The 22,122-nt window shown below is 50.6% G+C and overlaps 1 protein-coding gene across 1 annotated transcript in view; it reads right to left on the reverse strand.

Moving 5' to 3' along the window:
• Positions 1-22,122, reverse strand: part of PKN3 (protein kinase N3) — a 335,392-nt gene that overhangs the window by 216,348 nt on the left and 96,922 nt on the right. The gene's annotated exons all lie outside the window — the stretch shown is intronic.

Below are 22,122 nucleotides of genomic sequence, written 5' to 3' on the forward strand. Positions count from 1 at the left end.
TCACCTCAGACAAATACCTAAATTTGCAAGCTCATATCAGTGCAACTATTAGGGGAGCCAATCTTCAGCTCAGCACCCTTAATAAAATCAAGCCTTTCCTTCTGCCAGAGGACATCGGCCTGCAGTACAATTCCTGGTTATCTCTCGACTGGAATATGGTTTGGTGACCCTTGCTTGGCTTCCTAAAGCTAGTTTGGCGCCGCTCAGAGCAACTCTAAACGCATCGGTCAGGCTCATCGCAAGCTACAGAAAGCAGGACCACATCGCGCCAGACCTAATTCACTATCTATAGAAGCTAGGATACGTTTCAAGATAGCTTTCTTGACGTATAAAGCTATTCATTACAAGACCCCTGTGTACTTGGCTAAAAAGCTTGAACTATCTAGCTCGAGTTGGAACTGAAGTTCAACCACCCTACTTTTGAAACCTCCCAAATTCAAAAAGAAAATAACTTACAATCGTGCTTTCACAGTTTAAAAAAAAAAATTTAACCACATCGCTGCTTAAGAGTTTCCCCTGCTGTGCTGGACAGCAACGAAAACGGGTGTGGTCATGACGAGCTCAGCTCGTCATGAGCACCTGAGAGGTATATGCCATGACGAGCTGAACTCGTCATGAGCATGAAAGGGGTTAAACAGATTTTATTGGTCGTAGGTCACAAACTGCATAGCTCCGCAGTCCGGAGTCTACTGCACACATCAATGAATCAACAATAATACCATCGACTTTTAAACAAACAAACCCCCCACCCTCCCGATTGCGTTTATGTTGCCACAAACAAAAATTAACAACTCGGAAATAGCACACTGAGTCCATCCAACACCCTGCCAAATCCACATTCCACCCACCTATCCAACTGGCAAGGGTGCGACCCCCTCCGGTGGCGGATCCAGGTCCAGCTCGCGATAGTCCGCCCATCTCTTCCAAATCTTAAAATGTTTAAGGGGGCATCCCCTAGCAATAAAAATCGGCAGCTCGAGTCCCATACAGAAGTCCACTCCATTCTTCCATGCAGCCAGTGGTGGAGCTCGAGGCGCCTTCCATGCCCTTGCTATGTCCCTCTTTGCCAGCGTGAGACCCAGCAGTAATAACTGCCGCTTATATCTATTGCCCCCGATACCCTCCATCACATGTAGCATAGCCAAACGCGGTGTGCGGGGAGGCTCCCATGCTAACACCTCCGACAAGCAGGAGAACACTCCCCTCCAAAATCTAAGCAGCGCCATGCACCCCCAGACTGTGTGCAGAAGTGTACACTCATCCGCCCCACAATGGAGACACTCAGGGGAGCCAATCATTCCCACCCTCCACAAACGCACTCTGGTGAAGTACGTACAATGCAGGTATTTGAACTGTAGTAAGTGTAGGCGGGTAGAAATGGCCGTCCCCCGTGGACTCGCCAGTGCCTCCACCCAGTCGCCCACATCCCCCACCCACGCCATGATGAGCCTCTGTAAGTTGGTAGAGCAGTGGTGAACTAACGTCTGGTATATGCGCGATATTTTGCGATCAGATAGTTCCCCCATAACCACTTAGCCTCTATAGGCCTAAAGTCAGGTAGGGACTCTAGGTCAGCCAGGTGAGGCATCAGTGCATGCCTAAACTGCAGGTATTTAAAGAACTGGGTTCGTGGCATCCCATATTCGTCCTGTAGGTTTTGGAAGGATTTGAGTGTCAGGTCTGTCATTACGTCCCCAAGGGATGAGATTCCTATAGAGCACCAGCCCCGGAAGCCCTGCAGCGCAGCCAGTCGGTGCAGCCGTCCATTCCCCCAAAGTGGAGTCTCTTGAGTCAGTACATTCCACCACCCCATCCTACTCAGCGCCCGCTTCCAGACATGAAACACCACCTGCGTGGCAGAGGGAAGACATCGTCGTAGCGACGCAGAGTGCAGCAGCGTGTGCAGGGACCGAGAACCCATCAGGTGACGCTCGACAGCATAGGCCGGGTCCCCTCTGTTTCCGTACCACCATTCATTAAGAACAAGTAAGTGCGCCGACGTAGCCAGCCCCCCGTATATGAAGAAAGGAAGCACGTGCGTAAGGCCACGCGTACCCGCCCCCCCTCCCACAGAAACCCACCTAGCGCCGAATTGACCTGTTGGAACCAGCGGGGTGAAATCTGGTAAGGGTGGTTTGTAAATGATACAGTAGGCGGGGAAGCGCAACCATTTTGAAAATGGCCGACCTGCCATAAATCGTCATGGGCATGCGTGACCATACCTTCAGATCCTCATGTGTGCGATCCCATATCTGGGTCTTTTACAATCTCAAGAAAATACTGCTGTATCCGACAGGTATACCCCTAGATATTTCATCACCCCCGACGCCAGTCGGAGGCCGAGGCCCAGTCTCCCAACTGCTGTCCCCCGCCCAGGACCCACAAGGTAGATTGGCCCGGGTTCATATAGAGCCCGGAGGTTTCACCAAAAATCTGCAGGATACGTAGCAGCCGCGGCCCGACCTATCTAAATCCGTAAGGAAGAACAGAACATCGTCCGCTTAGAGTGCTATTTTATCGGTGAGACCCGGCGCCCACCTGAAACCTTTAAGTTGAGCATCGATGCGCACCCATGCCGCCAACGGCTCCATGGCGAGCGCGAAAAGGTAGGGGGAAAGGGGGCAACCCGGCCGCGTGCCCTGCCGAACATGAAAGGAGCGAGAAATTACCCCACCACTCGCACTGATGCCGTAAGATTCATATATGGCTTCTGCAGGTAGGCCAGAAAACGCGGGCCCAGATTAAGACGCCGCAGCAGGGCAAACAAGTACACCCAGCTCAGGGAATCAAAGGTCCCATCCATATCCGCCAATAATAAAGCTGCTGGCTCCCCCAGCTGCTCCCAAGCCGATATCGCGACATGCGCGTGTCTATTATTATGGCGGGTCGCCCTCTGGGGCATGAACCCGGCCTGGTCGGGATGAACTAAATCTGTGATGTGCGGCTTAAGCCTGTAAGCCAAGGTCTTGGCCAGAACCTTGGCTTCGATGTTGAGCAAGGATATAGGGTGATAGGACAAATGGCTCTCTGGGGTCTGCCCGGCTTAAGGAACACTACCACCTCCGCGTGCCTCCAATCCAAAGGAAGCAAGCCACTCTCATGCGCCTCCTCCACCACCGGTCGAAAGTGTGGGCCCAACTGTACGAAAAACCGCCTGAAAAATTCATATGGAAAGCCATTTGGGCCTGGAGCCTTTCCAGGATTCAGCTCTCCCAGAGCCGCACCCAGCTCATCATCTGACAGGGGTCTGTCTAGCTGTTCCCGCATGTCGTCCGAGACGGTCCGAGAGGGGAGGTCATCGCTAAACCGTTGAATAGTTTCCTCCATAAGGCATTCCTTGGGCGCATACAAATCCTCGTAATACGCCGCAAAGCTCTCCGCGATTGCCGGAGGCTCCAGGATAGGCGCCCCCTCTGGGTCTAGGATTCGGGGTAGCGGCTAGGCATGCAGGGTACCTTGGCACAGGCGATGGAGCATCTTGCTTGATTTATCCCCCCACTGATATACCCGACTACGTGTGGCTAGCCAAGCCCGCCATGCTTCGTCCATCAGTATCGCAGTGTATTGCTGCTGAGCCAGCACCAGCTGTCGTCTAGCAGTACCACCATCCGCCTCCCGACTCCTATGCTGCAGAACCACCAAGTCTGCCTCCCGATGCACCAAGTCTTGTTGCCGCTCCCTTCGCGCCTCCACGCACCAAGGGATGTCTACGCCTCGCAGCGTGGGTTTTAATGCCTCCCAGAGGGTCGCCGGGGATTCTACTATTCCTACATTAGTTACTAGATAGTTATCTATTTCTCTGGGCAGGTGCTCCCTGTAGTCTTCCTTCTGCAATTGCCACCCCGACATTCGCCACCTAACTGGCTGCCTGCCCGGGCCTATCTGGCGAATGAACTGACAAGGCTCTGGGCAGAATGGTGGCCGATAATACCCTATGTGTAAGCCCTCTGGGAACAAAGATGTAGTCCAGTCTGGAGAATGCGTCGTGTACTGTAGAGAAGTAGGTGTATTTCCGGCGAGGGCCATGCATGTGTCTCCATACATCTATCCAGTCGAGTCCTGTAGAGCCGTTCCACCAGGGACCACTGTAGCGGTGGTGGAGCATAAACGCTGCCTAGCATCAACATGTCCCCCCCAACCCTACCCTGTATTGTTATGTACCTGCCCTGTGTACCGGACCAGAGTTTCTCGTGTACATAGGGGACCCTACGGTGAATGAGGATCGCAACCCACCCGCGAGCGGCGTGTGAACCCAGAGTGAAAAACTTGGTGAAACCCAAATTGCTGCAGACAAAGCTTTCGTACCTAGCAAGTGTGTCTCTTGGAGCAGGAGCACATCGGCCCGGCCCTCTTGGCAAACTGAAGGATCACCCCTTGCTTCACTTTATCTAGTGCCCCGCGCACATTCCAGCTAATTATACGCAGGGATAATCTCTACCCTCACTACGGGCGTTTCCACAGCCCAGCATGCAAGGAGCGTGACTGGCAATCAGCACAAATACGCAAACAAACAAACCCCCCAATCCCCATACCCCCCGCCATCCCCTCCTCCCCCGTACCTCAAAAACATGGAAGCACCTGTTGCGGTCGGAACGTAGCCTAGTCCCCAACCGGGGGACAGGGACCACACCCGCCAATGGATCCCCAACCAACTACCCACAACTTTGGGGCCTCACTCCTGCCCGCCCACCTCTTTGTGGCCAGTCTCCCAGCCCTGAAGAAAGACAAGCCTATCTAGACATCCATACACAAAATGTAGAGATACACAGTCCGGAGGTCCCATAAATCATTCCACTACCGGTAGCTTCTCCGGCGATGGACCCTTCTGCCGGAGAGTGGAGCCAGAACGAGATCTACGCCTGGACCGTGACCTCCTGTTATGTTGTTGCTGGCCCCGGAGGCCCCCGCGGACCACTTCGCTTGATGAGGAATCGGTGGTGTGTGAACTCGCACTCTTAAAGTTTCATCCATCCACTTGAAGACTTCCTCTGGGGAGTCAAAGAACAGCGTGCGAGACCTGTATATGACCCTCAGCCAGGCTGGGTATAGCAACGCATTTTGAAGCTTGAGGCCCGGGAGGCGCGCCTTAGCCGCCAAGAAGGATTGCATCTGCTGCTGCACCTGGCGTGTATAGTCCGGGAAGATGAGTATGGTCGCTTTATCACAGGTAAGGGAGGTCTTGGCCCTTGCCTGCTTCAGGATGGCGTCGCGGTCTGAATAATTCAGGAATTTGGCGATGATTGGCCGCGGACGAGCCCTCGGAGGGGGTTTCTGCATCAGAGCTCTGTGGGCCTGCTCCACAACAAAGCAGCGAGATAGCGCGTCCGGGGAGCCAACCCTCCAGCCACCGAGTCAGAAATCACTCCACATTGTCCCCCTCACAGCCTTCCGGAAATCCCACGAAGCGTAGGTTGTTTCGCTGAGCCCGCCCTTCGGCATCTTCGATGCGCATGGCCAGACCCTTCTGTATTGTTTCCATGTCCGCAACTTTCATTTTTAGGGTCGTAACGTCGTCTTCTACTTTCGAAATTCGAGTCACTGTCCCAGTGATGCGCTCCACCGCATTCCTCAGGTCCTGCCGCAGCAGCATAACATCCAATCCCACTACCCAGATCTTGGCGTCCAGCATGTCCCTGTACTGAGTAATGGCCGCCAGTAGCGCTGCATTGTCAGGGACCTGGCTCTGAGACCATGCTGCCCCGGCCGCGGCGCTCACCTCCGTGAACTGGTCAATGGTGCCTTGTTTGGTGTGGCCTCCTCCTCCTCTATCCCGTGTCATCGTAGCACAGCGGGTGTCTCAGAGTTCTGGAACCAACCTCAGTGGGCCAAGTGCGGAGAGCGGTACGGGAACCAGGCAACGTGACCTCTAGCCCGGTGAACACTGTCCCAGGAGCCTCGGGTGGGCAGTGTCTGTCGCAGGGGGGCCCTGAGGTTATCGCCACATCTCCTCTGTCTCAGAGCAGCACAGCCGCACCCCTCTCCGCTATGGCCACCGATGTAGAAGAATGGCCCCAGCCAGGTCCAAAACACACAGCACGTGGCCCCCAGCACTCCGTTGAAAAGCCCGGCTGCAGCCAAGAGGAAGGCACCCACAGAGCCACCACCCCACTGTAGATTCGGCTATGACCAGGCACCTCGAACAGCCGCTGACACAGTTCAAGGGGGCCACTAACCGCAGAAGCACGGAACCCCTCTTATCTCCACCACCACCGCGGCCCGGCCCGGACGCTGAATTCTCCGGGTCACAGCCAATGCCCTCCAGAGAAGGATAGTTGACGGGGGGAGGGGAGGGGAGGAAGGGCGCCTCCCACTCCGCACAGGCCGACTCCTGCCCGCTGCACCACACCGGGGTCCCAGTAGCTCACCTCAGCCACCCGGGGCTCTGCAAAATGGCGGCCGCTCTCCTAAGGCCTCCCTGCCCAGCAACACAGGCACAGCAGTCCCGCTGTCTCCAGACCCCTTGCACACTGCCTGCTGCAGCTCTGCAACCACCAGCGCCGCCGTTCCAAATGAAGGGGAAGAGGGGAGATACCCCAGCCCTGGCTTCCGTGGCCGTCCGGAGCTTTACAAGATGGCGGCCGCTCTCTCACAGCCTCCCCGGGGGACAGACACTTTAGCCTGGCCGTCCTCGGTCCCCCCTTGGGTCTGCCCGCCAGCCGCAGCAGTTCCTTCTCCGTGACCGCCGCCGACGCAGGGGAACACACCAGTCCCGGGCTCCTGAGAATTGAGAGCCTCGCCCCTGCCGGCCGCACCACAGCAGTCGCGCCGACCCCCAGGCACCCACTGCCGGCCTGGTGAATCACGGGAGGCCCCGGCTCTCGTCCCACCGTCTCCCGCCAGGTCGCCACTCCGCCCGGACTTCCACTAGCGCCTCCGGTACTAATGTCAGGCTGCAATCACAAACGGAGAGTCACCCAGATGGTCGGTGAACTCCCCGGGTTGAGCCGCACGACGCAGGACGTCCAGAGGCAGGATATAGTAACAGGATTGTGATCGGCTGAACGGAGCGCACCTGAAGCACGACCGCCATCACGGCTGGCCAAGCCACGCAACCCGTGCATTCACTGGTTTTGCTCCAAGAATTTGGAACACTCTTCCTCCTGAGACTAGATCCAACCAATCCACTGCATCTTTCAAGAAACATGTCAAATGGCTAATCCTGAGACCATCAAAAGCATTTACCTGGTTACCTTCCCTAGACTACTCTCTATCTGGATTTGATACTTCTTTTCTTTTATACCGTGCTGTTTGAATGTTATGCTTCCTGTTCACTTGTTACCTCGTTCTATGGACCTTCTGAAACTCTACTGGTCCCTCTAGTCTGGCGGACTCTTGACAGTGATTGTTCCCCCTCTGTTTGACCCTGTGTTTATTTAACAACCTCACTTGTTCCATTGTGTTGTGTTATTCTTGTTTTCGCCACTTTGTACCGCGCTCTGATACCCGTAAGAGCCATGTTTGCACTTTATAAAACTATTCAAATAATTAGACATGATCATGAGGAAGAACCCATGCAGAGCAGCAGGAGTGCGCAAGATGAATTACAAACATGAGAGGAGGGTTGAGCACTGACCCAAGGGCACGAGTGCGACTCGATCTGCAGAGACAGAGGACTGATCCATGCGGAGAGGCGCTGAGGTCCAGAGACACATGCAGGTCAGGAGACATCTGCAGAGACAGAATACGGACACCTGTGGAAAGGCATCGAGAGCAGAAGAGGTCCAGAGACATCTTCAGAGAGATTACAGACACGTGCAGAGAGGCATCGAGAGGAGCAGAGGTCTAGAGACACCTGCAGGTCAGGAGACATCTGCAGAGGCAGATTACTGGTATTACTCGTGTCTCCTGAGGCGGAAAGCCGGGAGCTAGATTAGCGTAATTTTTAACATTTGAGTGTCACCATTTGCCCTGATTGTTTTAAATACTTTTGATCACTCCTACCTTCCTCATCCTTTTGGAATCACCCGCGCAGCGGATCTTATCGCTGGCACGGGCACAAAAGAAACGCTGAGGCATTCCCTGACGTCACCGCCACGAAGCACGGACACGCCCCCTTGACGAGGCTACACCCTTTCAAGGCGTCGCTATATCCCTATAAATTATGTGCCTTTTTCGGACGCGCAGCGGGCGCGCCGTTTGCGCGCCGAAGGCGTGCCTAAGGCAAGCCCGTCTGTGCCCGTCCGTGCCGCGGCCGGGCCCAGGGCCAGTCATGATGTCCAAACCACGGCAGGTACTACTCAAACACCTACTCTTACTAGGGAAAAGATTCTTTCCCTCAACCATAAGACTAAAAACTGCCATCAACGCATTACTGTCGATAAGTGGCTAGGCCAATATGCTGCCATACATGCAGAACCCAACTCAATCCGGAGAAATGGCTACCAAACAGTGAACAGGAGATCCCCCTTCGAGGAGGCTTGATTAATGCCAGGTCAGTGTGCAAGAACGGGGCACATATCTACGACCTAGTGACGGAGACGGACCTCGACATGCTCTTCATAACAGAAACATGGCTCAAAGCCTGGTGCAACCCAGCAATAGCCCAAACAGTCCCTCAAGGATATCTTATTCAGAGGGTTGACAGGCAGGAACAGAGAGGGGGTGGTTTGGCCATTATTCATCGGGACTCCATCAAATGCACCATATTCGAACTCGCAGATATAAAGGGGGCAGAAAGCATGGCTTTCTGCATTCAAATAAATGAGGAAAACACATTTGCTGGTGTCCTAATTTATCGTCCACCTGGACCACAGAAAGATTTTTTAGAAAGCTTTGAGGAAGCACTTAACAATCTAACTCTTAAATTCGCTAATTTCACAGTACTAGGCGACCTAAATCTTCACCTCGATAAAATTAATGACCCCAATGCAATTTGGCTCAGAGACCTAACTAACATCCTGGGACTCACAATACTGACCAAAGAACCCACACATAAACCCGGTCACATTCTAGACTGTATCTGTACTAATAATAAAACGTTGACAGTCGAATCCCCTCAGATTCAAACCTGGACGGAACATTGGTTGGTCCCTTTCAATCTGATTACTAATAAGAGAAGGGCCAAAACAGTAAATAGGAAAATTGAAATCCAGATAAAGAGAGACTGGAATAAAATAAAAAACTCCCCTAATCTGCACCTTATTGCCGAAGAAACTAAACCATCTTTGACTGGTAACACTGAAACAGACTACAATATTTTCTGCAAATGGGTCTTAGACTTCTGTGGACCAGCTGACATGGAAAAAATAAGTAACAAGCATTTGCAATGCAATAGGTCTCGCAGCATTAAAGTTTGAGTTATTGGCATTGTATATGACAATGTGTTGCATTAAATTTTTAGCAAAGTCTGTATTGGTGTATAAAGATGATTTGCAAGATGATAGCTGATGCAAAATATTAAGCAATGTTGGCAATAATATTATATTATAATAATATTGTAAGTTACTGTTGTACTTATAAGCATTTTGGTAGCGCATAGTGATGTTGTGGTGCCCCTGAGTGATGCTGTAGTGATAGGATAGATAGCGAGGGCGATAGATAGATAGAGGGAGGCCGAGAGAGAGATAGAGGGAGGGCGAGATAGAGGGAGGGCGATAGATAGATAGAGGGAGGCCGAGAGAGAGATAGAGGGAGGGCGAGAGAGAGATAGAGGGTGTGCGAGGGATGGAGTGTGGGCGATGGATGGAGTGTGGGGCGAGGGATGGAGTGTGGGGCGAGGGATGGAGTGTGGGGCGAGGGATGGAGTGTGGGGCGAGGGATGGAGTGTGGGCGATGGATGGAGTGTGGGGCGAGGGATGGAGTGTGGGGCGAGGGATGGAGTGTGGGGCGAGGGATGGAGTGTGGGGCGAGGGATGGAGTGTGGGCGATGGATGGAGTGTGGGGCGAGGGATGGAGTGTGGAGCGAGGGATGGCGTGTGGGGCGAGGGATGGAGTGTGGAGCGAGGGATGGCGTGTGATAGAGGGTGTGCGTGTGGGGCGAGGGATGGCGTGTGGGGTGAGGGATGGAGTGTGGGCGAGGGATGGAGTGTGGGGCGAGGGATGGAGTGTGGGCGAGGGATGGAGTGTGGGCGAGGGATGGAGTGTGGGGCGAGGGATGGAGTGTGGGGCGAGGGATGGAGTGTGGGGCGAGGCCACTTGATTAGGTAATCCGGAGCTCCAAGAAATAGGACATTATGGTTGTACAGTCTTCTTGGGATCACACTGCGTACCACCAATACTTTAGATGGAATGGGTAGCAGAGGAACTGCTCAGATTAAGGAGAATCGGGTCCCTGCCATATTGGTGACAAGATTCTAAGCTTCCTGTCAGAAATTTCCCAATGCTTTCTTTACTACAGTTGCCACCCAGGCAATGCTACACGTCACCCTCTCTCTAACATACAAACCACTGTTCAATACAAAACGCTGATACACAAAAGAACGTTGTTGTAGTAGTAAAGGTGATAGTGGGTGTGATTGGATGTGGTGGAATGTGTGGTAGTAATGGCAATGATAGCAGATAGTATAGTGAGGCACTACATTGTCAAGATGTCTAAGTTATAAAGTAGCACTGCAGCATCTTTTCATAGTGATTTCCAGGTAAGGCCGATGGCAGGCAGCCTTCATACAAAATCAGTTGACCAGTGTGCGTATCAGAAGAGCTGCCAGGCTTTGGAAAAAACATAAATGTTTAATTTTTTTGAAGGAGCTACACAAACAGGTCACTGGAACTGGTGCACGCAGACGAGGTAGAACAGAAGTCAAGACCACTAAGAGCAGCAATAAAACACCCACAAGAAGGCAGAGCAGAAGTCTAAATACCATGAGCCATTGTAACAAAGGGTGGAGGAACAAATGGCTTATAAGAGAGTAACTTCTCTGAAATCCACCGTATGTATATTTAAGAAATGTTTTTTTTTTTGTTGTTTTTTTTTAAAAGTCCATCTCTACCCAGAACTTAATTATAAATTTTTTTTTTTAAAGAAACAAGATACCCTGAATACGAACGATATGGGGGCAGATCAAAATGAAAAAGGTAACATTAAGACGGAGTTACACACCCAGACAGGAAACCGATGAGGCAAAAACAAATGCCAAGTATCACATAGTCCAACAGTTTTTACAAGGCTATATGTATGACAAAATGTGAAGTCTTACACAAAACCTACAGTCAAGTGTTTCCACCCAAAAAAAAAAAATCTATAAAACACTTCATAGTCATAACAGACAAAATCCTTTACTCGGGCTAGGTGGGAGGTCACACGAAGCAAACTCTCCAACCACTGCTGTAGGGCTAACTCGCACATAATGTACACACATCTAAGGTAAGATAACACAAACCCTCTGGAGGATCTCTGTTACAGAAACATACAAATCACGCTCTTCTATCTTCCTCAAAGAGCTCAATAAAACCAATACTGGATGGAATGGGGGACTGTCTGTGCAGCAACGGTGGCACACATGACCTTTGTGGGGGGTAGAGAAAATGAAATGCACAGAAGTACCCCAATCTGGAGGGGACGGGACAGCATGGAGGGCATAGGAGAAGGGATGTGGGAGAAAAACATCAGGCTGGAGATATAATCAACACGAAGAATGCGGGCAATAATGCTATTAGTAAAGTGGCACACGGGGAAGCACAAGTCAACACATGCAGTCACATAGTGCTGAAAGAAAACTAAAATAGTTCCCCGAATATGTACTATGAAAGGATACAAATCGACCACTCAAAAGTATTGTTAATAAAAGCTACGCTCCGGGGAGGGAAAGCTATAGTTAAAAAAAAAAAAAACTAGCAAAATAGTGACAAGAAAAATCAACCGATGGGCAGGCTCTTAAATCCACTTTAAGATTTTGGTACAGCACACAAGCAGTCTTTCCACAATAGAGGTTTGTAGGGGAAATCTAATAATGTAAAGTGGTTGGTTTTAAACCCTGCATTAAGGCACATAAACTTCTGGAATTACAGCATTAGATGCAAACGTCCTGGCTACCCACACAAAATTGCAGCGCCTATTAAAATGTTTGAAACATCAATCTCTACAGTAAATGTTTAGGCGTCCATTAACTACGCTATGAGTTAACATTGCTCACTTGAAAAGAAAGCTGTAGCCACAGAGACAAGCTGAGAGGGTCAGACAGTGAGCCACATAAGGACAGGTGGACCATGCAGTGCACTTATAATAGGAAAGGACGTAATAATAATAGAAACCGATCAGAAGGCAAGTAAGTATGTCTTAGTCACTGGAAGATAGTGTGGAGAGTAAGCATACTGGGACGACGAGGGCACGACGTCCTACCCTAGAAACTTAGCTAAACACACCGAGTCCCTAGATACAGTTAACAAATGTTGTAAAACTACCACTTCACATAGCACCGAAGTCCTCAAAACAAATTGCAGGGGAAAATATAGCCACGCTGTCCGCAGTAAGACCACCATTATGCATCCATGTCAAGGCCACGCACCATGCGCAGTACTCCAGCACTAAAAAAAAAAAGCTGCGTACCACTCCCGAAATGGAGATTCCCCACACACTAGCTGCCCGGGCGGGAAAGGCTGCCCCTAAAAATGTCATTAACGTTCCTGGGCCACCAAGCGCAGGACCCTTCTTCTGCGAACCCAGGAGACTATCTGGGAAGCAGCGCAGCTTTCAATTACCGTAGGTAGTGCCATGTCCAGCCGCCCGTACTGTCGGCGGCACACCCGACACCCCTGGGCAGCATGGAACGGACACTTTCCCCCATGGCAGAGAAAAGTGGCGGCAGCAGCACCTCATCCTCGCCTTGCCTGTCAGCCTCAGAGACTCTGAGGGCGGTGTGAAGCCCCAGTCTGTGTCGGACTGCAGCGCAGGGTAATCTGGCTCCGACTTCCGGTTTGGCCGGCAATGCTTCCGGGTCGCCGCAGGCAGCGCGGCGGCCCGCCCTGCACGGGGAAGGGAGGCAGCTTTCGAGGAGGACAGCACCTGGCCGCGAGCGCGTTCTCGTGCGCGTGACCTTAACAAATCGCCGCGCGCGGCCAGTGCTGTCCTCCTGGAAAGCTGCCACGCTAACTATAGGTCTTTGGCGAGAGCGAGCTTCGCTCGCTTCTAGCCGAGACCTAAAAAGCGGAATAAAAAGTCCGGCCCTTGGTTCTCTCTCCCTCTAAAAGAAAAACATAATGAGGTCAGAGCCCTGGAAAAGAAATGGCGACGTACTTATCAAACAGATGAACTCATTACTTATAAAACCTCTAGGAGACAATATCACACAATGATAAAAAACGCAAAAAAAGATTACTTTCTAGAAGCCATCAACCTCTCAAACAACAAACAGAAAGACATTTTCAAAATAGTCAATGACTTTATGAACCCCAGATTCCTCAGACAAGAGATCCCGCCATCACTCTCACTATGTAATTCCATAGCAAACTACTTCGAACAGAAAATACTTAACCCTACCAAAGATTTCCCTGACCCTCTAGAGTCTGTTTCTGTTGAAAACACTAACTCAATGAATAATAAAATTAAGTTAAATTCCTTCTCCTCTGTTAGTCTTGATGAAACCCGTCAGGCTATTCTCTCCAGTAAGTCAGGTTCCCCTTTTGATCCCTGCTCGTGAGCAAGGGAGGTAAGCTCCCGAAACGCGTAGAGTATTTTGGTTGCCTTTAAACTGCATTAAAGGCTTTTTCTTCAGCATTTGTAGTTCGTGTGTTATTTGGCAAAAGAAACGGAAAGCCAAGTTGTTGATTTGAGATATATATATATATATAAATATACATGCACTACAAATACCAGCAGGCTCAGTGCGAGCCTCCGCCCACATGGCAGCTGATCTGCATTTACGAATATCACTGCTGCATCACGCTGAGTGCCACACACTGCCTCTGAAGAAATGCATAGAAGCATGAAACGCGTCAGGCAGTTGTTTATTTTTACAAGACATTCTTTCTGCTTTACTGCACCATCATGAAATAAAACTGCGAAATTTACCTCCTGTTTGTGGCTCTCCTTCATGGGCAAACTTGTGGTTTGGATAGATATATATATATATATATATATATATAGATAGATATATATATATATATATATATATATATATATATATATACACAAACACATACACAACTGTATATACATAAAATATATAGATAACAGAGCCATATATTGAAATTGTAAGTCTTCATATCTACAGACAATAGATAAGAAAACGTGAATGGAACCAAGCAGCAATAAACAGAGGTCTGAAATACATTTGAATTTAATATGAGCAAACACCTCCATTAACCCCTTGGCCGCGGCGGTAATTCCGTCGTGGCGCTGGGGGGGGGGGAGGGAGGGCCGCGCGGCGCTGCCATGCTGGTGACGGAACCACTCCATCACCAGCCATGGGCGCGCTGTGCTTGTGACGGAGTGGTTCCGTCACGGCCCCGCCCACCAAATAGAACACGTCGCACAGACGCGAAATGAATGCCGCACAGGCGCGTCGGCCGGGCCGTGACGGTACCACTCCGTCATTAGCACAGCCCACCCGTGGCTGGTGACGGAGTGGTTCCGTCACCAGCATCCAAGGGGTTAAAAGAGGCTCAGCTTACTGGAAGAGATGGCATAATATTGTCTGGACTATGGCTGCGCAGCTGTGCTAATTTTAGGCAGTAGAGCTATATGAACTTGTGGGGGCTCTTCTACGTTGCAGCACGGCATATCTTCTCCAGCGGAACGCCTGCAAACAGAGCAGCCGAGGTGGACACTGCTCGTGTAGAATGCACTTTAGCTTTCATTGTTAGAGGTCTGCCTGCTTTGGAGTCGTAAACTGAATTGTAGCCAAAATCCATTGTGCTTTTGTTGCTTTAGTCGCTGCAGTCGCATGACGAGTTTGATCATAAAAGACTAGTAGTTATCTGTTTTACGAACATGTTTTGTTCGGTCGAGGTAAAACTTGGGACATTTTAATGTCCTATGTATGGAGAACCCTTTCAGTCGGAGTGGCTGGATTGCGAACAAAAGTTCAAAGTATGACAGGCTCATTGAGATGAAACGGAGAAGGAATCTTGTGGATGAATTTTGGGTGTGTTCTGAGAAGTATGAACTCTTCTGGGAAATGTGTCGTTATGGCCTGTATCTCTCTATCCCTTCTCATAGATGTGAGAGTGAGTAATAGAGCAACTTTCCAGGTGAGAATATTTTCATCATCCTTGTGAATTAGTTCAAAAGACTGTTTCGAGAGAACCACATTGAGATGCCAGTCTGGGAGAGGAGCTCGCACCGGTGGGAAAGCCCTCAATTGCCCTGTTATGAATTGCTTTATGACTCTTGTTTAGCATTGTGATGGAGTCAGAGGCGAGAGTCTGTACCTTGATATTGCTGCAAGATGAAAATTGACAGATGCATGAAGAAGGCCTGACTTGGCCAAAATCTGTTCAGGAGAAGCTTCAAACGAGTGTAAGTCATTTTGCTGACACAAAGAACAGAATCTTTTCCATTTTAACTTGTAAATTTTATTTGTGCCTTCCGCTCCTCGGATATAATTACTCTGCATTCTTGAGGGATCTTAGGTCTCAAAGCTCATAGAACTCAGGAGCCGTGCGTACAAGTGGAGAGAGTCTGGCTCCGGGTGTAGTATTTGGCCCTGGTTCATTGTCAGGACTGTTCATGTTGGAAGGCGTATGGGACTGGTCTTTAACAGGAGAATGAGCTCTGTAAACCAGTGAGGCCTGGGTCACCTGGGTGCAATCACAATGAGGCAGCAGTGTTCCGCTTTCATCTTATTGAGAACCTTGGGAATCCGCGGGAAGGTGGAGGGGGGCGCATATATAAATTCCAGACCATCACATTGAACGGACATTCTCCCACAACCCTGAGAGAGGGTATCAACAGGAGTAGAACTGACATTTGGTGTTGCGGTTTGTCGCAAAGAGATCCAGTGCTGGTTTCCCCCTACGCGAGAATATTGTGTCCTGCTGTTGTTGGTCTATCTAGTTCCCACTCGTAGCAACTGTCGTTGGCTCTGCTGAGAGTGCCCGCGAGGGTGTTGTGTACTCAGGACATGTGTTCAGCCTTTTTCGACATTGTGGCCCGTGTGCCACCTCCAACGCTCTTGGGCTTCATGAAAGGGTGTTGAAGATTTGGTACTTCCTTGTTTGTTGATATAATACATGCTGGTTGTATTGTTTGTCCGGACCAGCACTGAGGCTCCTGTTATTCTTGTGAGAAAGGCCTGCAGATGGAGAAAGATGGCTTTCAGCTTCAGGCTGTTGCTGTGCATTTCCTTCTGACGAGTCAACCCCTTTCCCTGGATTTGCAGGTCCTACAAGTGGCCTCCCCCGCCTTCCAGTGAAGCATCCGTGATGATCACAAAATCAGGTAGGAATGGCAGAAACGTGAGTCTTTGTGATAGATGAGATCTGTGAAACCACCACGTTAGCGTGTCTATCATCCTTGTGGCTATAGATATATCAAGTCCTCTGATTGGATCATTGGAGCTGCAGTTCTTCCTGCAATGGTCTCATCTTGAGGCGTGCCAATGGGACTAGGTTGATTGCAGACGGAATCATGCTCAGTAGCGACGTGAACAGCCTCACTGAAACGTACTTTTTTCTTGATATTTTGCGAGCCAGGTCTGCTAGCCTTCTTTGTCTTTCCTGTGAGAGGAAGGCTTTGTCCAGAGTTGTTTCTAGGTCGGCTCTTAGAAACATCATTGTACGACTGGGAGAAGTAGAGGCTTTTCGCTGCTTCACCATTTTAAGCAGTTTTATAACGCGCTCTATTACTACCAGAGTATCCTGGCGCAAGAAAAAGAGAAGAACAAGCATGTGGCCAAAAAAGACAAAGTGATCGAAGAACTAAAACGCAGATCTAAAAAGGTGCGTTTTCAAAGCTTTCTTAAAAGGGACAAAGTTCTGCATCGATCTCAAGAACAGTGGCAGAGTGTTCCAGGCGGAAGCTGCCAGGACGGCAATTGACTGGCCGCCAAGGCGAGCGCGCCGAAAGCGGGGTATCTTCAGAAAATTCCCATCCGCTGAACGTAAAGATCGAGTAGGAATATACCGGCTGAATCTTTTTTTCAGGTAAGCAGGCCCAAGATCGTTAACTGCTTTAAATGCAAATGTTAGGATTTTAAAAGTAATCCTTTGAGACACCGGCAGCCAGTGTAGTTCCTTCAGATGACTGCGTACGCTCTCTCTGCTAGGCACATTGCACAAAAGTCTTGCCGTCGCATTTTGGATGATCTGTAATCTGGCGACAAGAAAGGCCGGTGTGCCACTAAGCAGAGAGTTGGCATAGTCGAGCCGAGAAAGAATTAGAGCCCTTGCAACCGACTCTCTTGCAGCTGAAGGAAGATAAGGGAAGAACTTTCGCATGGCCCTAAGGGATCCGAAGCACACCCCGGTAAGTTTTTGTATGTGTGCCTCGAATCTCAGATCCTCTCCAAACCAAACTCCCAGGTTCTTAGCCGGGATGGTAACTGAGCTTGGCAGGGGAAAATCTGAGGGCCACAGTAGTTCTCTGAAATTAGGTGGAAAATGGCCATACAGTAAAATTTCAGTTTTGTCTTCGTTGCATTTCAATTGAGCTGCAGCCATCCAATTAAAAACCGAAGAAAGACAAGACCGAATGACCTCCGTGTTGAGTGCTGTATCAGGCCATGTAAATAATAACTGCGTATCATCTGCATACGCGATAATTTTGGCCCCCATTTGTTCCGCCAACACTATAAGCGGAGTAAGGTACACATTGAAAAGTAGGGGGCTCAAAGTAGACCCCTGGGGTACCCCTGTAATAAGTGGCTTAACCGAAGAGGAAAAAGGGGGAACCCAAACTTGCTGAGACCTGTCGGACAGAAAAGATTTCACCCATTCTAGTGCAGACCCCAGCACCCCAATCTCAGCCAATCTAGTCAGAAGAAGTGAGTGCGGGACAGTGTCAAATGCGGCAGAGAGGTCCAATAAAATTAGAGCTGCTCTGCCGCCACTGTCCAAACACTGCCTGATTGCCTCTGTGATCTCCACCAGAGCTGACTCCGTGCTATGTGCTGCACGAAAGCCCGACTGGGCAGGATGGAGGGCCTCCGAGGATTCCACAAAGGTATTCAGCTGACGAAAGGCAAGTTTCTCTCCAATTTTAGCCATGGCTGGAAGCAGGGAAATGGGTCTGTAGTTGCCCGGTAAATCAGGGTCAGCCCCCGTCTTCTTCAAAAGGGGAAGAAGCTTTGCCTGTTTCCATTCCAAGGGCACCTCAGAAGTATTAAAAGTAAGGCCTATTATTTGCGCAGCCTCCGCTGCCACTGATTCAGCAACTGCCGCCAACACCCGAGCTGGGCATATATCATCAGGGGCACCAGATCTCAGAGACTTAATCACAGACAGGGTGTCTTCCACTGAGGGGGGGTAAATCTGTCCATGATATGAATAGGCGGTACTGTAGGTCTAATAATATCACCAATCCTATTCTCGCCCGTAACCACTCTAAGACTTTGCTGTATAATAGCAATTTTTGTTAGGAAAAACAAGGAGAGATTCTCACACCATTCGGTAGAAGGCTTCACCGCAATTTGTTCGGCGCAGGGAGAGAGAAAGCTCCTGACAATGGAAAAGATTTCCCGACTATTGTTATTAGCCTTCTCAATTCTTCTGGCGAAATATTCCGATTTAGCCCGTTTAATGCTAGCATAGTACTCCCTCTGAGCTGTACGGAAAACTACCTTGGCTTGGGGGCAATACGCTGTCCGCCACACTCGCTCCAGTTTCTTACAAGCAAGCTTAAGTATTCGTAATTGAGGCGAATACCAAGTCTGCAAGGGGGTCGACCTATCTCTAGCTGATTTAGACCCTTTCGATGAGGCGGAGATCCCCGCTCTCAGCCACCCGTCGAACGCCTTAAGGGCCGAATCCAATTCAGTACCCGGGATAGGTCTATTTTGATCAAGCCAGGCAATAAAATTGCCTACATTGATCTTCGAGGGGAGCATGTTCCGACCAGACTTGGGCGTTTCTTTCACGGCCGACCAAGTAAATCTAATCAGCCCATGATCAGTCCAAGTCAAAGTTTGAGGAACATATACCTTCAAAGGAAAGTTGGAGCATATAACATCTAGAGTATGCCCCCCCAGATGAGTGGGGTAGGCCACCCATTGGGTTAATGAAGCCATGTCGAAGGAGTCAAGTAAATTCTTGCTTTCCTGAAGAGCAGGGCAATCAACGTGGATGTTCAGGTCACCAAGCAGAAGAAAACGTGAGACCCAGCTTGAGAAAGAGCGACAGGCACACTTTTGTAGCGCTGACAGCCTGCCTTTTATTAGACGTTTTCAGCAGTCAGTCGTCTAGGTAGGCGAAGACCTTATGACCTTGTTTCCTGAGAGCGCCTGCTACCGGGGCCAAGCACTTGGTGAATATGCGAGGGGCTGACGTGAGTTAGAATGGGAGGACTCCGAATTGGTAAATGGATACCAGCTGCAGTGAAGCGGAGATATTTGCAGTGTTTGGGATGAATGGAGATATGGAAATATGCATCTTCCAGGGCTAGAGTCGTCATGTAGTCTCTGCTGTTTGGGAGGGGAAGAATGTCGGAGAGAGTAATCTTCCATAAGGATTGCTTGCAGAGGAATTTGTTTAATTTCTGAAGGTCTAGGATGGGTCTCTATTCCCCCGATTTCTTGCTAATTAGGACAATGGTAGTAGAATCCTCTTCCATTTTGAGCAACCGGAACAAGTGAAAAGGAGTGGGGTGCGCGCCCCTTGGTGGAGTGTTTGGCAGTCTTTCGTAAACTCCAGGGTTATGGCCATAGGTGACTCGGTCCAAAACCCCTCTGTCTGAGGTGATGCTTTGCTAATGATGGAGGTAATTGGGGTGGGAAGATGGTGGGGTAGCTGGTACCTGGTTGAAGTCACTGTTTGCGACCTTTGTCCCGGCTCTGAGGTGTTGGCCTTCAGCAGGAGCCTTGCTTTCTGAAACCCACTGTGGATGACTGATGGTATGCTGGCTGTTGCTAAGCAGGTCTGTATTGGGGCTGGTATTGTTGGGAACGTTGGTAGCCACATCTGTAGGTTGAGAAACCTCCCTCATGCGCCCCTCGGAAGGGCAATTTCCTGTATTGGAGGGTGCCAAGGGACTTGGCAGTGTAAGTGTCCTTCTTAATGGTAAGAAGAGTGTAAATGTGCTTGCCTAACACTGTGTCCCCATCATAGGCCATGTCAAGTATTTTGGATTGAACTTCAGGCCTAAAAGAGGTCGCTTTAAGCCATCCCTGGCGCCGGAAGACAGCTGCGCCTGCCAGCTGACAGAATCCCGTGGAGGAGAAGTTCATGGGCAACCTATAATCTCAGTGCACTTGCCTTCCTGTAAAACCTTCCTGACACACAAGTTACTACTACGATAAGAGACATTAGTTATTGATTGATTCCTTACCTTAGAATATCCCCAGGCGTCAGACTGGATCCGGAAACTTTTGCGTAGCAATACCCCTGCGCGTCGGTAGGTGTCGTCCGCGTCCGTCGTCGGCGTCGTTAGCGCCAGAATGACGTCGCCGGAGTACTTAGACGCCGCCCTCGTGCGCTGACGTCAGTTCTTATACACAGCTTTTCGGCGCCAGATACGCAGAGCCATGATAGAACCAACACTGGTGCCATGAAACTAGGGCCCTGAAAGGGAATGACCTTAACCCTAGATATCGGTTCGCAGAACGGGGAGGATGGGTGCGTCGGTAAGGAATCTATCACTAACTAATGTCTATTACAGATATATCGTTACACAAGTAGTAACTTGTGCATCTGAAAGAGACACGTTAGTGATAGATTCCTTACCTTAGAATAGATACCCCAGCAATACCAACCCCGGTGGTGGGTCTGCGAACCAATAATCACACCAGAAAGTCCTGGAGGACGGAACGGCCAAAGAAGCCATCCCTCCGGACTTGACTGTCCAGGCAGTAGTGTCTTGCGAACGTGTGCAGCGAGGCCCACGTAGCTGCCTGACAAATGTCCTGCAAGGGGACTCCCTGGCCCAGGGCAGTAGTAGTCGCCGTGGCCCGAGTGGAGTGGGCCCTCAGCCCAACAGGAGGATCCTTTTTAGCCAAAGAGTAACACGCCTGCATGCACAATACAATCCACCGAGAGATGGTCCGTTTGTGCACCGCCCGTCCCTTCTTAGCGCCCACGTAACCAACAAAGAGTTGGTCATCCACCCGGAACTGGCGTGTGCGATCCAGATAGTAAGAGAGCGCACGTTTTGGGTCCAGACGGTGGAGCCTCTCTTCCTCTTTCGAGGGATGCGGAGGCGGAAAGTAGGTGGGCAAGGTGATGGACTGCCCGATGTGGAAGGCGGTGACTACCGGGGAATCTGTCGAATCGGGGGATCAACTGACATACTGAGTAGCTCTGGATACCAGTACCTTCGTGCCCAGTCCAGAGCCACAAGGATGACTTGGGCCCGGTCGCGCCTGATCTTCTTCAGCACTCTGGGCAGAAGTGGTATAGGTGGAAAGGCGTACAATAGACCGCAGCACTCTGGGCAGAAGTGGTATAGGTGGAAAGGCTTACAATAGACTGCAACGCCACTCGCGACGAAAAGCGTCTCCGAGCGAGTGCTGCCTTGGAAATTCCAACGCGGAGAACTGATGACATTGCGCGTTCTCTTCTGTGGCGAATAGATCTAACCAAGGCTCTTCCCATTGCTGAAAGAGACCTTGCGCCACGTCCGAGTTCAGACGCCATTCGTGATCCATCATGCACCGATGGCTGAGCTCGTCCGCCCTGGCATTCAGAGAACCTGCCAGGTGTTGAACCACCAGGGTCACACCCTGGAGTTCCAGCCATTGCCAGAGGCGCAGAGCCTCCTGACAAAGGGTCCACGACCCCACCCCGCCCTGTTTGTTGCAGTACCACATAGCAGTGGTGTTGTCCGTGAACACCTGCACTACACTCCCCCGGACAGAGGGGAGGAATGCCTTCAGTGCAAGACGGATCGCCCGCAGCTCCAGAAGGTTGATGTGGAGCTGGGCCTCCGCCGGAGACCAGAGGCCTCTGATCTCCGCCTCTCCCATGTGGCCCCCCCCCAGCCCTGGAGGGACGCGTCCGTCACAACTACGTGCTCCGGTTGGGGTAGGGAGAGGGATCTGCCGCTGACCCAATCGCGGTCCGTGAGCCACCACTGCAACTGTCTTGTAGTGCCCTCCG

Source organism: Lissotriton helveticus, chromosome 5_2 (assembly GCF_964261635.1).
Source record: "Lissotriton helveticus chromosome 5_2, aLisHel1.1, whole genome shotgun sequence".
NCBI lineage: Eukaryota > Metazoa > Chordata > Amphibia > Caudata > Salamandridae > Lissotriton > Lissotriton helveticus.